At 43.0% G+C, this 17,346-nt stretch overlaps 1 protein-coding gene across 5 annotated transcripts in view; it reads right to left on the bottom strand.

Annotated features, from left to right (window-relative positions):
- The window catches only part of ZNF407 (zinc finger protein 407), a 469,977-nt gene extending 458,033 nt beyond the window's left edge, over nucleotides 1-11,944 (bottom strand). For all 5 annotated transcript variants that reach the window (XR_004273633.1, XM_032293888.1, XM_032293890.1 and 2 more), the window contains exon 1: nucleotides 11,151-11,944. The gene's annotated coding sequence lies outside the window, so the exon portion shown is untranslated. The remainder of the gene's footprint in view (nucleotides 1-11,150) is intronic.
- Between the last annotated feature and the right edge of the window lie 5,402 nt (nucleotides 11,945-17,346).

Genomic DNA, 17,346 nt, shown 5'->3' with positions numbered 1-17,346 from the left:
TCAAGAATGTATCCTCACTGCACAAATGGAGAAGGTCATTCACTGAAGACAAATGTGAGTCAGAGCGCAGAACCACAGCAAAGGAAATGGACAAACAGCTTCCTCAGCTTCCAATTCAATACTGATTGACTGATATCAGCAAATACATGTCCTTCCAACATCCTAAACCTTTACCCCTCCCTCCTATGTTTGGTTCTAATGAATAATAACAAACCTTCCCAAGATATGAAATATCTCACAGTTAAGGTCAGACTCAAAAGATTCTGACACTATGTTTGTTTCAAACTTTTTGGACCAAAAAAAAAGAAAAGTATGAGTTATTAATTACAAAGAAAAAATGTTTAACCTCAGAGTACAAAAACCTGACACATCACCTCAACCAAGAGATCAAAGTTCACATTCTCCAGAAGAAGACATATCTACATCACATGCTTCCTGATACAATGCGCCGACAGGGGCATAACTTCACCCCTGTGCTATTCCCACCAAAAATGCTTAAACCTCAATCATGAAAGAGCATCAAACAAATCCAAACTGAGGGACATTCTACAAAATAACTTACCGGTATTCTTTGAAAGTATCAAAGTCATGAAAGACAAAGAAAACTAAAAGAACTGACCAGCCATGCTGGCTCACACCTGTAATCCCAGCACTTTGAGAGGTCATGGCTGGGCGGATCACTTGAGGTCAGGAGTTTGAGACCAGCCTGGCCAAAATGGCGAAATCACATATCTACTAAAAACAAAAAAATTAGCCAGGCATGGTGGTGCACGCCTGGAATCCCAGCTACTCAGGAGGCTGAGGCAGAAGAATCGCTTCCGTGGGAGACAGAAGTTACGGTGAGCCGAGATGAGCCACTACACTCCAGCCTGAGTGACAGAGCAAGACTCCGTCTTCCAAAAAAAGAAAAAGAAAGAAATCTAAATGAACTACTACGGGATGGAGAGACCAAGGAGGCATGATAACAAAAAACAATGTGGGATGCTGGGTTGGATCCTGGACCAGAAAAAAAAGATATCAATGGAACAACTGGTTAAATTCAAATAAATGTTTTAGATTCACTGTTATCAATTACTGGTTTCAATAATTGTTTCATGAATACATGAGAACAACAAAGGATGCTGGCCAAAATGTACATACATAGGAACTTTCTGGACTATTTTTGCAATTTTTTTTCCTAAAATTATTTCAAAGTAGAAAGTTTTAAAAAGTCATTTCAGATGAAAAAGAAAAAAGGGAGGGCTCATTCACGGACTCTAACATAAAAATATGCCATCTCTAACTTTTGTGCTAAAAATGTTCAATAACTACAAACAAGGATTAAGCTGGAATAAATAAATTGCAATTGTTCAGGAAAGAGCCTGCGATTGGGATACTCTAGAGAACAGAGTAACTCTCTAGGGCACAGAAGTCTCCCCAGATAAACGACTTATGTTATTTTCCTTTTACTCTTTTAATTCATTTCAACTCATTTATTTATCATCTACTAGGGACATGTAAGTGTGCTAGGGCCTGATGAAATTTTTATATATTAGATAAGGGATACTGAAGTACACAAAATAACAGAAAAAAGCAGAGTAACAAAACCAGAACTAATTTTTCACTCCTGTACACTCTGGCAATCAATCTGGACACCCTTTCACAGTAAATGTTGCCAAGACTGGGCCTCAGAGCACAAACTCAGCCCCATCAATGGCCAGTGGTCCTGACAAATAAAATTAGCTCCAAACTTAACAACTGGAAGTGCTGCAGTGACTCTGTGAGAAATACTCCATTTCTACTTTTCTTCCCCACCTAATCACTACATGCATTTCTTTTTTCTAACATAAAATTTAAAAACTAGATTCTCGGAATACTAGGGAAAAGGTTAGTCTGGTATAAACCTAGGAGGGTTTACTTAATCTCTTCTTACAAGTGTCCTGAGAGATCAAAGCCACATCAGGTGATGCTGAGGCTGGAGAAGTGTGGTCTCAGGAAGGCAGCTGTAAAGTCACCTGGGAACTTGCCAGAAATGCAGATTCTCGAGCCCCAGCCCTGGCCTGCTAAACCAGTTTCTAGTGGATACCCAAACCCTCTGGGTGACCCTGATGCACATTAGGATTAAGAACCACCAATGGAGGAGCAAAAAGAGCAGCTATAAATCAAGAGGCCTGACTTCTACTCCTCATTCTACAACTAACTGTGAGACTGACGAATCACCTGCCTCCTGTAGGGCACAGCTTTCTTACTGGACAATGAGGAGTCGGAATTGGATTGCCACAATCCTTATTCCCTTTAAAAGTTGAGAATCCTATAGGAGCAGTCATTCCTCTAAGGCCTGAAAGTGAAAAGACCACCACTAGTATTTCACCAGATGTTTCTCTCCTTCATCAAAGTGAAACAACTAAAATTTCTTCATCAATTGGTCTCTGAATTATACTTGATATACCTAAAGTTATTTCTTCAATTTTAAATAAAGTTGCATTTACTTTGCTTTAGCTAATGCCATCTAAACTCTAATTTTACAGTTTCTCCAATTTAATTCTATATCAAATTTACTTTGAAATAATTCCAAAAATACCAAAAAAACTGACACTCAAATGTCAGCCACAGTTCAGGACTGTGTTCCGTGTAATCATGTAAAGAACATGGGTGATGAGATCACAAAAAAATCAAACAAGTATGAAAAACAAAGAATTTTTACATGTATAGATCTAGGCCAGGCACAGTGGCTCACACTTGTAATCCCAGCACTCTGGGAGGCTGAGGCAGGAGAAATTGCTTGAGCCCAGGAGTTCAAGATCAGCCTGAGCAACATAGCAAGACCCCGGCTCAACATAAATTTAAAATATATTTTTAAAAAATATATAAACCTAGGTATCTCCATTATTTCATAAGAAACTGGTTCTTTCCAGGTTTTCTTCATAATAATTCTAAAAAGCATCTTTCCAGATAGAATTCAGCATTACATACACATGATGAGTTTCAACCTGAAACTCATTACAAATCAATTACTGCATTTTTTTCACATAGACTTTCAAATTTCATTTTTAAGATCATCATTTAGCTATTAAATACAAAAAGGATCTCCCAGAAGCTTTTCTTCTTTTCCTTAAACCCCTCTCCATTTATTTACTGGAAAGGCTCCTCACGTCCACACCAGGCCCAGCCCGCCGCCAGGCATCCCTGACAGTCTTGGGGTTCAGGGCGCTCTGGCGTGAAACCACGGCCTCTTTCCTCACCGAAAGTTCACAGAAACAAATTATTCTGCAGTAACTTCATCGGACTTAGGGAGTCAGGAAAGGCTCTGATGAAGAACCAAAGGACCACAGTCCCACCCATGCTCCAGGAACTAGAATCTCCTTGTCACCCTAGTCCAACAGGAGCACACACAGATGCAGGCTGGGGTTTTTGCTGGTTTGGCTGGTTAACAACCTACCTTTCCAGCACGCCAAAATGTGTCCCCCAATTCTATCTTATTGGGTTAATAATAAGGCTTATTTTTTAAGTTAAAAAAAAAATGTGGTTTTCATAGAAATCTTATAAACAGTTATATAATTACCTACTTTCTTAACATATATATAGCATATTATTTCATGTTTTCTTGACAACTCAGGGTAATCAACCGCTGTGCTGGGCAGTAAACCTTTATTGTTACATATGAGGAAACAAACTTCCTATTGTTTTGTTAATTTTTAATTTTTTCAAACTCCTTATGATATGTGCTTAATTCATGGCATGGGCAGTACTGTTATGACCGCTGTTGGTTGACAGTTATAATAGAGCGGGGACTGGTTTGTGTCAGCTCCTGTATAACGACTTACCCACATTCTACCAATTAGCACTCACGCAACTCTGCAAGGTAACACACATTTCATAGTGAAGCTACTGAGGCTCAGAGAGATTCAGAGAATTATCTGATGACACACAGCCAGAAGCTACAGACATCAGATCCAAGTCCCATGCTTCCCAGTCCTTATAAGATTAGGAAATGGTTGGATTGGAGACCTCACTCTAAGTAACTGGGGGTGAAGGAGGTACTCTTCAAGACTGAAATCACTGATGAAATGTCTTTTACCCTAGAAATGGCACTGGGGAGGCAGACCCTAAATATCAAAGAATGGACTCCATTTCTTTCGTGGTGTGGCGAGCAGTGAGTGAAATGGTTAACAAAACCCTTTCCCTGATACACGAAAATTAAACTGTTAAACCATCTGGCTCTGTTCCCTCTGGTAACCTAATAAGGGGAAGAACGTCAACTATGCCACTAAGCGATACTGCTTATTGTAAGAATGGCCCAACTGTAAACTGCATCTGGGCTTCGAGGAACTACGCATGAACTAGAAATATCTGATGCAAACACCATGATTTGGGTGCCCTGAGAATGCAAGGATTCTTATGAATGGTGAGTATCCTACAAATAAAATGTAGTATATACCTCAAAGGATTTGGGGGAACTGAGTGATATATGTACAGACGCATCTGGCACAGTGTTTACATAAAGAGCTCAAAAACAGTATTAGTCCCATTGAATTATATGTTTATTTATTATCCTCCACCAACAATCCTAGAAGCTATGCCTATGTAATGTTCAAAAGTACTCCCTATGGGACACGAGATGTCACAGATAAGACTGCGCCTACATCCATGATGCGGCTCTCACGTCCCTGCACTGGAGCAGCCGCCTGGAAAGACAGTGCCTGTACAGCTGTGTAGACTGTTGCAAGGACCATCCCTGAGAGAAGATCTGTCACTCTGGGCTGGCAAGCTGTGGCTCTCATTCTTCCCCTTCTCCAAGGACTGTGCAAGTGTGGCCTATGGAGGTCTTGGGAGTGTGAGTTAAACCTAAGACCCCTGGTGGCCATAGCAGATGAGCCAAGGATCAAAGTGCACATGAGAAAGTTCTGGGATACGGAGAAGGGAACTCGCCACAAGGATGCAAAACAGGAGCTAACAAGGAGAAAAACTAGGCAAGGACCCATCTAAAGAACTCTGGGGAATCCCCTGAATCCCAGGGAGCAAAAGAGCTACAATGGAATCAAACTCTGTACTTTGTGAAGAGATGTCTTCACAAAGGGAACTCTCATGGTTTTGATTCCCATCCACTACCCATGACACTCAAATTTTTATCTCTAGCCAATGGCTCTGTAGGTACCAGACCCCTAAGTCCATTTGGATGTTACATGCATTCATCAACTTCCCCCCCCAAAGTTATTCCTTTTTCCTTTGTTCTTTATGGCAGTAAATAGCTTTACAACCCATCAAATCACCCAAGCCAGAAATCCTTAATGTCCATTAATAAGATAATGGTTATATAAGCTAATATATCCATAACACAAAATATTACATAGATGTAGTAACACTGGAAGCTCACCAAGACATCTTGTTAAGTCTGAAATTACTTAACAGTGATTACCTCTGGAAAAGTGCCTGAGATCAGGAAGTACTTATTCTCTCCAGTGCTTAAATGTTAAGACAAAAACTAACAACCATCAAAAAAAAAGCTTAAGAATAGAGAATGCTTCTCTCCATGAAGAACCTTTCAGGTACTGATTACCCAGCCTGCCTTACCTGGTTGGGCTTTACTGTCTGAATTGCTTCATGGAGAGAAGATACTGTTGTCACTTGCTTTGCTCACATTAAAAGAATGGGCACTTACATTAAAAGAATGGGCACTTCTAGAAGGAAACTCAAGAAACTGTTCATAGTGACTGTCTCTGGAGAGCAGCCCTAGGAGTCTGAGGCATCACTGTACTGTTTGCAATTTTCCACTGTGTGCATGCATGGCTTTTTCAATCGTAAACAACTAGATAAGTAACTGAAGGGCTCTTTTCCTCTGAGGGGACTTCCTTTCCTCTGAGAAGTTTCCCTAAACCTTCTTCCAAATTAAAGCAAGATTCCTTATCATCAACTCTCACCGCATCCATGCAGCACAGTGAGTGGTATAGGACTCAAAACTTTCTTTAAATAAATGCTAAGACATGAACAAACGCATGAACCTGTTATTGGCTCCCCAGTGCCCTTACAATATACTCTTCAAGCATTACCTCAGCCTTCAAGGTCCTTCGCAGTTTGGCCCCTGCTTCCAACTGCTACACTGCCCAGTGCTCGGCTGGGCTGCCTGGGAGCCTGAGCTCTCTCCTGAATGCCCTGCCCCCACAGAGCTGGCATCCTCAAGAGTCCCCCTGAGGAGTCTTCCTTGCCCCCAACTCCCCTCACACACTCAGCCTTCTGCATCCTGGGCTGCACGATACTGCAAAGGGTGTTTCCCAGCAGGACCAGGGCAATGTGTTCATCTCATGCTTCCTTAGATCTCTAACAACTCACAGATTACATTGGACATAAGAGAAGCTTAAAAAAAAAAAATTGAATGAATCAATGCTAAAATATCATAGATGGTAATATAGCTTAGTGACTAAAAATAGGAGTTCTGAAGTCAGACCATCTTGGTTCAAATCCCGGCTCTATCTTTAATACCTGTGTCACCTTGCACAAGCTATTTATCCTAAATTTAAGTGTCCCATAAATCAATAAAAGGTAGCACATACCTCAAAGGATCTGGGGAGATGAACTGGGACTATGTGTAGAGGCACCTGGCACAGTGTTTATATAAAGAGCTCAAAAACATTATTATTGTTACTTCCAGTGAATTCTATATTGATCTGCCTTTTATTGTCCCTACGTACTTTGTACTTTGAAAGCTTCCAGTTTTCTCGGCTATACTCAAGAGAACCTAACTATTAAACAAGGATTGTTATATCTGGAAACTATTCTATGAGTCCTCATAAGGAAAAATAAAACTTAAGGAAAGCAATGTTGGAGACCACCATCTATCTCCATCTTCTCCCGCAAAAGGTTCTCCTTTCAGGGCTCAATTCCAGAAGTTCCAGATTTTATTTTATTTAGGGAGGCGGTAATTCCTTCACACTCCTACACTGTCATCACTTTCCTGCAAGGCTATTTCTGGGTTTTATTCCAGGTAGTTAGAATTACAGGATAATCAAGTAAGCAGAGAGTTATTACAATTATGATCTACCCATAGAATGACGATAAGATGTTCTAGTCACAAGACAATACTGATACTATCAGAATAAAAAGTCCACTACAAAAAATATACAGGGGATGTGGACCCCCCACTAGTGATGTAAGCAAGATTCATATGTAGGTTTAGCTATATACATATATATGTATGCCTATATTGTATAGAGACATGTTATACACATATAACTGTACTTTCTTTCTGCTTCAAACTACTCACACTGAGGCCATTAAATTCCACCATATTTACTGATTCCTCTTGATACACTTTAGATGTGCATCCCCTCCAAATTTCATGCTCAAATGAGTCCTCAATGTTGGAGGTAGGGCCCGGTGTGTGGAGACTGAATTATGGAAGGGGATTTCCTCATGAAGGGCTTGGTGCTTTCCTAAGATGGTGAGTGAGTTCTCGTAAGAGCTGGCTGTTTAAAGTGTGTGGCACCTCCCCACTGTCTTGCTCCTGCTCTTGCCATGGGATATGCTGGCTCCCCCTTTGCCTTCTGCCATAATGGAGAGCTTCCTGAGGCTTCACCAGCAGACGCCAGTGCCACGCTTCCCACAGAGCCTGCAGAACCATGAGCCAATTAAACCTCTTTTCATTTTAGGCAATGCAAGAATGGCCTAACATCTCCTTCTATGCGTAAGACATCAGGCAAGAGACTTGGGATGCATATACATGAAAGCAGTCTTGCCACAATCTAGTGAAGAAGGCGGACGGACATGGACACACACACACACACACACACAAATTAACTGGAGGAACCAAGGCTGGCTGCAGTGAGATGCTGATGGTCCTCTGGGATTGCAGACTCATCAATACAGTTGTGTGTCCACAAAAATGAGCCCACACTGAACTATCACTGGGACATGTGCTCACCTTCCATCGCCACACAGGGAACACAGGCTCTACCCAGTCACCCAAAGCAGATACTTCAGTGTCCACCGTGACTCATCCATCTCAGCCCTCTCACCTACTCCATCCCTGAATCCACACCACTAACTGAACATGCACAATCCACTCACTTCCCCTACCTCTGGGCAACTATCCTAGTTCAGACTTCCGAGATGTCTAACCTAGTATCAATGCAACAGCCTCTGAAAGATCCCAGTCCCCTAGCCTTACACCATGCCAACTGGTCTCCATAGTTACCACTGAAGTGCTTAAACAAACAAAAGTATGCACATGCCACTATGCTGCCTACATTTCTTCAAGAGGGCCTCTCCAGCCTTATCTTCCACACCTCCTCTCATACTCCATGATCCAGCCAGCCTAAACACCTTTCAAGTCTTGAAATGTTCCACACTACCTTCTGACACCTGGGGGTCCTCTACCTGAAACTTGATTCCCTATCCGCTCTTTATCTCTTTGCCCAGTGAGTTCCTATTCATTCTCTGGTTGTCAGTCCCTCTTGGTATTCCTCCCTAACCTCTCTAGACTTGCCAAGCTCAGTGGTTATGCTGAACAGTTTTGTTTTTGGGGCTACACACAGCCCAAGCTGCCTTCTTATATAGTAGGAATCCTTTGGGGCATGGGTCTTTGTGAGAAATAAAGACCATCTCTCCATCTCCCTGCTGCCTGACAACCGCAGTGGCTTGGAAGAAAATGTCACAAAGATGCAAGAGCAATAAGAGATTTTTCAGTGGTAGAAGAGAGTCAACAGTCCAGCAACAGAGGTGGCAGTTTCTCCAGTGGCAATGTCACCAGCAGCAAAATTCTAGGCAGACTATTTACGTGATATTGTATTGGCTGTGGCCCCATCCAGCCAGCCTCTTTTGGTTACTGCCTGTTTTTTGAATACAGTTCCCCAGCCTTCCCATCATTTCTGAAAGCCATCTATAGACTTCCAAAAAATTCATTTTTTGCTTAAGTCAGCCAAGTCCATTGCCATGGTTGACAATCAAGAATAATGACTGGCACTGTGACACTCTGTGGGCATGATATTAGACTGCACTGCCAATGCACATTTGCTTATCTATATTCCCCACTATCTTGTTTATCATTTTACTCTAGTGCAATAGCTGGTACAAAGTAAGCATGCACTAAATGCTTCCAGAAGGAATTACTTAGTCCACTAGTAATCAGAGTGGGAAAGCAAGGAAAACTCTCAGTGGAGGACCACAGTACATTCCTAAAAACCAATCTCAGCTACAGTCGAAAGAGTCACAACTACCAATTAGAAATATACAGCTTAGTTTATCCGCCAATTCATGGATTTAGAAAATAGGATTCTTCTATCTGGGATGCGAACCACCTTCTTAAAGGAGACCAGAAGGAGAAGGATCAAACTAGGAGAGTCTATTTGATTAAGGAGTTATTTTATTAGCGAGTTATACTCTAATAAAACAAACATAATTGGAATGAATGTTGGAGAAAATGTCCCTTCGACCAGGTGAATACTCACTAGCCCTAGAGATCTAACTCAAATACTGTAACATATCCTGCAAGCTTTCACCACTCCTCACCATCAATCAGCCATAACTTCCACTGTGCTCCCTCACCTCCATTTTAGTGCTTAGAAAAAAAGTATTGTATTTATTTATATGTGTCTCTTCAAGCAGATCTCAAAATCCTCTAGGGAAGTAGATTACTATTTCCAACACCTAGAAGGGTGTTTGGCACAAAGCAAGGACCAGTGTTTCTGAAGTGGAGCCACTCTGCTCTGCTTAAAAGGTACCAATGGAATTGTCCTATTGTTTGCAACTTTCTGTAAATGTTAATTTATTCCAAAATAAAGCTTTAAAAAACGCACCAGTAGCAACTGTGTTATCAGCAATTATCACACCTGCCTTAGATGTCAAAGGGAGATTTACCTTGTGACAGTAGCAGTTAGTAATTTTATATACAGCAAAGTGAGTCTCAGTTTGTAAAAAAAAAGGAGTAATTCCTACTACACAAGATTGCCACACTAAATTAAGCACAGTGAGTATGCCAAATGGCATATGAGCTTTTCCAACACGGTTCTAAAGGGTGCACGTTATGGCCCTGTCTACAGTGTTCTAAGGGGACTAGCACCTCATCACAAAACAGATACATGCTACGACTAGGCTGTCACTAGGCACAGACTGCAAGGCTGTAACTCAGATCACTGTTAAGACTGTGATTACCTATAAAATAATTCTACATGTGTGTCTGTGGAAGTGGTTTGTCCTATTCCAGAACTCCCCAAAGAAATAAATGGGCTACACAAAACCCAGCGCAACCGACAGAGGTCGGCGGCCGCTGCCCCCGCCTCCACTAGCTTAAACTCCAGGAAGCCACGCACCCAGGGCGTGCTAGCTGGCCGGGAAAGTGAGCATCTACTGGGAAGCCCCAACGCTGCCAGCAGCGGCGTCGGGCAGCCGGGGATCTCCCCGCAGTGGCGCAGAGCGGGCTGACGTCGGGAGTGGCCAGGACCCTTGGCTGCCACCGCGGTGCTCTCGGTCACCGTGCTTGTGTGCCGTCCGCTCGCCCACACCAGCGTCGCTTAACGGAAGACGCGAGTGGCACCGGCGCAGCCGGGGCACCTGGGGGTGAATCGAGAGTGGGCGGGCGGTCCAGGGAACCCCTGCTGGAAACCAGACGCTAAATCTTGCAGCTCTGCAGAGGCGAGCATCTGCTGTCCCTTAGAGAGCAATCCGGGAAAACGAGAACGGCCCGATTTCGGTGCAGGGGTGCGTGCCGAGGTGGCGGGGGCCTGTTTCTGCGCGGACAGGCGGACCGGGCGGGGGACACGGAGGCCACGCTGGGTCCGCAGCCCCGAGGTGTCCACGAGAGCTCCGCCCGTGGGACGGCGCGGCGCGAGGCTGTCCGCGGGACGGGCCTGCGGAGCGAGCGGGTGAGAGGGCAGGGCAGGGCGGAGGCGGCGGCAGAGGGGGCCGGGGGAAGGAGGGCGGCGAGGCAGCGTGAGCGAGCGAGCGAGCGAGCGAGCGAGGGTGTGTGTCCGGGGGTGAGTCTGGGCGGGCGTCGGGAAGGAAGGCGACAGGGAGGGGCGGAGGCGGGGGGAGGGGGGAGGAGAAAGAGCGAAGGGCCCAGACGGGGCTCCAGGCGCCCAGCCGCCAGGCTCCGAGTCCTCAAGCCACCTCCCCCAGGCCCCGCGCTGACGCTGGACGGTCCCCGCCTCCAAACCCCCCGCCCCGGCCAGAGAATAACTTACCTGTTTGGCGACGGAATCGCTCCTGCTCGCCCCTCTGACTGACTCCTCCGGCTCACCGTCTTCCCTTTGGGAGGAAGGGGCGGGACATCCTGTTTCTCCGTTGAAGGACTTCCGGCGGCTTTCAGGGCGACTCCGTAGTGGATGCAGAGCTGGACACCACAATCAAAAACAGAATCGTGGAACTGGTTTAGTAAAATCCAGGTCGAGTTCCTTGTTTTTTATCCAAGTGGCCGGCAGGCCCATGTGCTGTCTTGTTTTTAACCCATCAGCTCTTGCCGGAAGCCGCTCAGAGATAAAATAGGAAGTCCCTCCCCTCCCCTGGAGAAGGAAAACGGAAAGCCGAAGGAGTCAATCTAAATACGAGGCGTGTGTCGGGCTCGCAGGCCGGCGCTGTCAGCCGGGTAGGGCCGCCTGGAGTTTCTAGAGGGTCCCAGAACGGGTTCTTCCCGGGCCGATCCCGCCTGCTTTCTGCTCCGTCCCTCCACCCGGCCCCCGCTCTCTGTAAGGGACCCCGAGGGTGACGCCAGAAACACGGAGAAGGCCCAGACCCGCGAGGCCTGCGCTGGCGAACGCAGCTCGCTGCTGCTCTGCCTGCTTCCCCCGGGCCTGGAGTGACTCCTGTCGCTTCTGGCGATCTCATTTCGAGAAATGACTTGCGTGCAAGGCGACGATATGAGAAAAATCTCTCAAATGGCTCCCAAAATGAGGTCCTTGATTCAGAGGCCACAGGAAGCCGCCAACCGAGCTCTGATACCAAAGAGGAGGCCAAGAAGCGGAATGTGGCTTAGTGGCTCGTTTGGCAATAAAAGCTGAAACACCTTGGGTATTTAAAACGTTCGACAAGGACTTTTTTATGAACGTTAACGGCACAACACACGGGCTTGTTAAAGGAAAACAAAGGCAGGACTCCAGGATGTGGTGGTTAGCAGCCCGCCTGCTCCCTTGTGCAGGTCCACTCATGAACCTCGAGTTAAGAGATTTTTCTTCTGAAACTTAGAATCTAGTAGGGAAGACCTGTGTAGACGAATAAATACATCACAGCTTGTTAAGTGCTGTGACAAAGACGCAGTGAAATCCTGCTGGAGGTCATCTGCCGTACTGAAGAGTTTTGGCTATGCTGTAGGCACAGGGTTAGGGATAGGGTTAGGGTTAAACTCTGTAATGGGATGTTATGTGATCAGATTTCTCTTTAGGAAGATAATTGGCCAGGCGTGGTAGCTCACGCCTTTAATTCCAATGCTTTGGAGGCCGAGACGGGTGGATTGCTTGAGGCCAGGAGTTCGAGACCAGCATGGTCAACATGGTGATACCCTGTCTCTACTCAAAATTAAAAAAATTATCCGGGCGTTGTGGTGCGAGCCTGTAATTCCAGCTACTCGGAGGGTGAGGCGTGAGAATCGCTTGAACTGGTGGCGGAGACTGCAGTGAGCCAAAATCGTGCCACTGTACTCCAACCTGGACAACAGAGCGAGACTCCGTCTCAAAAAATAATAATAATTGTAAGTAAATGGATTTTTTTAATGTTCTAAAGATAGGTTTTCTAGATCAAATCATCTCTCAAGTCTAATTCTAACACAGTTCAGTTTAATTCTATTCAAATTAGAATACATTAAAGTGATAATTCCTTACCTTTTTTAAATAGTTCATAGAGACTTTTTCGTCGACATCTGGTTCAATTCTGATTGTAATCCACATGAATTCTCTTATCATCCACACCAAGGAACAGTAATTTAGAAGACTCTAATAAACTATTCCAAGATCACACAGCTAGTAAAAGTGGAACTCGACTTTCAACCCCAGAGTCGACCTTTTCCATCTATCGTGGACTCAGTTTAATATTAATAGTTTAAAATTCTAGAGAAAAATATGGAAAACAATTTCCTCACAACAATAACATTGACCAGCCTGCCAATGTTATTTTTATTCCATTAACCAACATGTATTGGGTGCCTGTTGTATAAAAGATAAAACTGAGTTCTGCCTTCAAAGAGTTCCCTTGAAATTTAAGATTTATTTAAAAATTTAGTACTTTATACAGTCTTTTAACAACTATTGCAACAGTGTTGGTCTTGTATGACAAGGTGATAAATTTCTTAACAAAAGTTAGCACAATTCTGTATATGGATTGGGCATTCTGTTGGTCTTTGGGTGATTTATCTTGCTACCTTTCTTTCTTTGGTTGTTAACATTTATCTTCCTCCCTTGAGCAATGAAGTAAAATCTGAGTTTCTTTTTCAGTTCTATTTTAAGTTGAGTATTTTGAGTTAGTAAGACAGGACCTTAAAGAAGTCAGTTTGACCTCATTCCAACTGAGCGATTCCATTGGTCTGATTGAAGACTAATTGTCTGATTCTAAGGCAAAAGGGAAGTCTTTTTTTTCTTCCTCTCTTTCTTTTTGAATGAATAATGCTTGACATGGACAACACAGACTTGTAGTAAAGACAGAGAGCTCTAGTGATGAAAACACCATTGAAAAAATTACAACTGAGAAAACTATAACAGTGAAAGAGATCTGACCTAACCAATTCCATCTTGCTTCTAAACTCCAAGCTGTCCTTGTTCATTCCTGGGCACAGGCAGAACTAACTCTGGGAGGAACTTCGTTTATAGTGTAACTTTGAAACAAAGTTGATAACAGCTAATTCCGAAAACAAACCCCCTTCTTGCCTGGGAACCTTTGTCGGACTAACAAATTAGCCACAAGATTAGAAATTATATTTTAGGAGTCATGCAGCTGGAGGCCACAAGACTCTTAACCTCCCCAGTTGCTCCTAAGGATAACATCACTATTGTAAAACCCAAGACTGGTGCTTGAGATGTTTTTCAGAGCCTACACACATGGATCACCTGGTACCACTCAGATGGATAAACTTGTTCATCTAGTCCTGTGGCCCCCACCCAAGTACTGACTCAGTGGAAGAGGACAGTTTCATCTTCCTATAATTTCATGTCACACAGGAGAAATCAATTCTTCTAACTCCCTGGTCTCCTACTCCCCAAATTCTCCTTTAAAAATCCCAGTCTGAATTTTCAGGGGACTGATTTAAGTAATAGTAAAACTCTGGTCTCCTGTTCAGCCAGCTCTATGTGAATTCAACTCTTTATTGCAATTCCTCTATCTTGATGAATTCACTCTGTCTGGGCAACAGGCAAGATGAACCTGTTGTGTGTTTAAAATGATACAAGGAGCACCTGGGTCAAGACTTGCTCAAAGCCAGCTCCACCTGAGACCTGTTAACCAAAAAAACCAAAAATTCCTTTTTTTTTTTAAATCCTTTTACTTGCATCGTGTCATGAAGCAACCTACCTGATACAGAGGTTTCGATACCAAATCCACCAGTTACAGCCTTAAGAAAGCTGCAGAGGAAAAATTCAGAGCAAAGATTTTCCGTCTTCATAAGTTCAAAATGTATAATCATGCCTGAGCAAAGGAAGGAATCAACATATTCACATCTTTTTCTGGGTATATGTGATATTTTTCCAGTGGATAATGAATAGTAAACACTTTTACAATAGCAGGTTGACAAAATGAGAATGTACAAAAGAAATTAAAATATATCAGCAATTTTAGAAAGCCAGGCATTATGCTACAAACCTTATATGCATTATCTCAAATAATTATTATAACCACTCTAAATAGATTATTTCCATTTTACAGATGAGAAAAATGAGGCTCAAATAGGTGACATCATGTTCTCTGATTTTGTCTATGTTGTGTACCTGGTGACGATTTTCCTCTAATACTCTAAGCATATGTTCACCTGCATGCTGCTTCTACTATTCTGGACCTCTGCACTGGTTATAATCCCAACAGAGTGGCTCACTGAGAGGAGGGAGATACTTTACAGATGCGGCACTAGCACCTCACCCTAACATCTTCTCCATACTGAGGCAACATTTTTGAATACACAGAGAATGTCTAGGATTCAACTGTTGAGAAAAATTGATGTAAGTCTGTTTGTCTCAAAGCTATCAGGAACTACAGTTTTATTAACCTAAATATATACCTGGTTTGATGATGACTATGTAGATGTATTTTTAGCTTATTATTATTTGTGTCCATCAGCCAATGAGTGGATAAAGAAAATGTGATATATATACACTATGGAATACTACTCATCCGTAAAAAGGAATGACATAATGGCATTTGCAGCAACCTGGATGGAATTAGAGACCATTATTCTAAGTGAAGTAACTCAAGAATGGAAAACCAAACATTTTATGTTCTCATAAGTGAGAGCTAAGCTATGAGGATGCAAAGGCATAAGAATGATACAGTGGACTTTGGGGACTTGAGAGGTGAAGGATAAAAGACTACACATTGGATACAGCATGCACTGCTTGAGTGATGGGTGCATCAAAATCTCAGAAATCATCACTGAAGAACTTCCCCATGTAACCAAAAACCACCCGTTCCACAAAAACTATGGAAATAATAATATTTTTTTTTTTTTTCAATTTTGAGATTGAGTCTTACTCTGTGGCCCAGGCTGGAGTGCAGAGGAGTGATCTTGGCTCACTGCAACCTCCACCTCCCAGGTTCAAGCTATTCTGCCTCAGCCTCCCCAGTAGCTGGGACTACAGGCATGCCCCACCACACCTGGCTAATTTTTTGTATTTTTAGTAGAGACGGGGTTTCATAGTGTTAGACAGGATGGTCTCCATGTCCTGACGTTGTGATCTGCCCACCTCAGCCTTCCAAAGTTCTGGGATTACAGGCATGAGCCACCACACCCGGCCCGAAATAACATTTTTAAAACTTTACTATTTTTGGATAGAATTTTCATACATTCTCAGAAAAAAATTTAGAATTGAGGTATCTAATAGAGAACTGAGTTAAATTATTGCCACGGAAAAACACAGCAAGTGGCATAGCCACTTTATGAATTTATCAGTGAGCCATGGCTAGATTACGCTTACTGGTTTATAACCAAATCTTAGTAGTTTATAACAACAAATGTTTATTGTTAATTCTCACTACAAATTCATCACGACATTGCTGGATGCTACACTCCATGTCTACTCTCTGCGGGTCCCAGATTCATGGGACCTCTGCTATCCACATTAAAGAGAAAGAGAAGACGACAACATGCACCAGTTCTTGAAGCCTTGGCCAGAAGTAAAATATATCTTACCTGTTCACATTGTATCGGGCCAGGGCAACTATCATGGCCACAAGTGACTTCAAAAGGATGGGGAAGTGCAATCTTGGACCATGTGTCAGAAGAAATGAAAACATTTGGTGAACAGCGGTAATGAGTGTCTTTACAGGAAAAAACAGAAAAAATAGACATGATTTCTTATTTCAGTTTCATCATTTCATCCTACTGTGTTACCTAAACCTTCTGAACCTCAGTTTCGTATTACTAAAATGGAATAGTGATAAAGATGATATTCACTTCAAGGACTTTGTATTAACTAGGGTAAAAAAAATTTGAAAACTGTAGAAAGTTATGCAAATTAGAAATGTATAATTATTACTGTTTTGAGAGTGATGGTGAAATATAGAATAACTGAAAGGATAACACAAAGCAGTTATACCAGGAGGCTTTTTAGCTGCAGTTAATAGAAATGAACCTCCACTACTTTAATCAATAAAAAAGTGTATCAGCTCACAAATTTGTTGTCCAGATATAAAGGAGGCTTCAGAATTTATTGACTTCGGAGTTGAATGTTGGTATCAAGGACCTAGATGTTTCTCATCACTCTGCACTTCAATTCTCAATGCCTGAACGTCAGGCTGTAGTAAGATGCCTAGAGTGATTCCAGGGATAACATCTAGAGAGAAAAATGTCCCAGGAAGAAAAGAGAACTCCTTTACTTATGATTTTCCTCTTAAAAGAAAAGGAACCTCCCAAAAGCCCCCAGCAAGTATGCCTTCATATCCCGTGGCCAGAAGTGGTTCACGTGTGGACCCTGAGCTAAGCACTGCAAATAGGAATGGGATCGCCTGCAGGCCTCAGTGACTTCCTGGATCTTGGGAAGGTGTCAGCTGTACCTGTGGCACTTGGCTGAGTGGGAAAGTGGTGGAAAGAAAAGCAAGTATTAGGAAGGAAAGGGGGAAATGGATCCAGGGTAGGAGGCCAATAGTTTAGTTATCTCAACAAAATATGATTTATTTCATCTTTATAAATGTGATGATCTAATTTAATACGTTCAATCAATGAAGTAAAAGAAAGTGCAAGGGCAATGTGAC

This window comes from Sapajus apella, unplaced genomic scaffold (genome assembly GCF_009761245.1).
Source record: "Sapajus apella isolate SASKATOON/1434 unplaced genomic scaffold, GSC_monkey_1.0 scaffold30, whole genome shotgun sequence".
NCBI lineage: Eukaryota > Metazoa > Chordata > Mammalia > Primates > Cebidae > Sapajus > Sapajus apella.
Note: the sequence above shows the minus strand (reverse complement) of the source record. Positions and strands in the feature narration are given on the sequence as shown.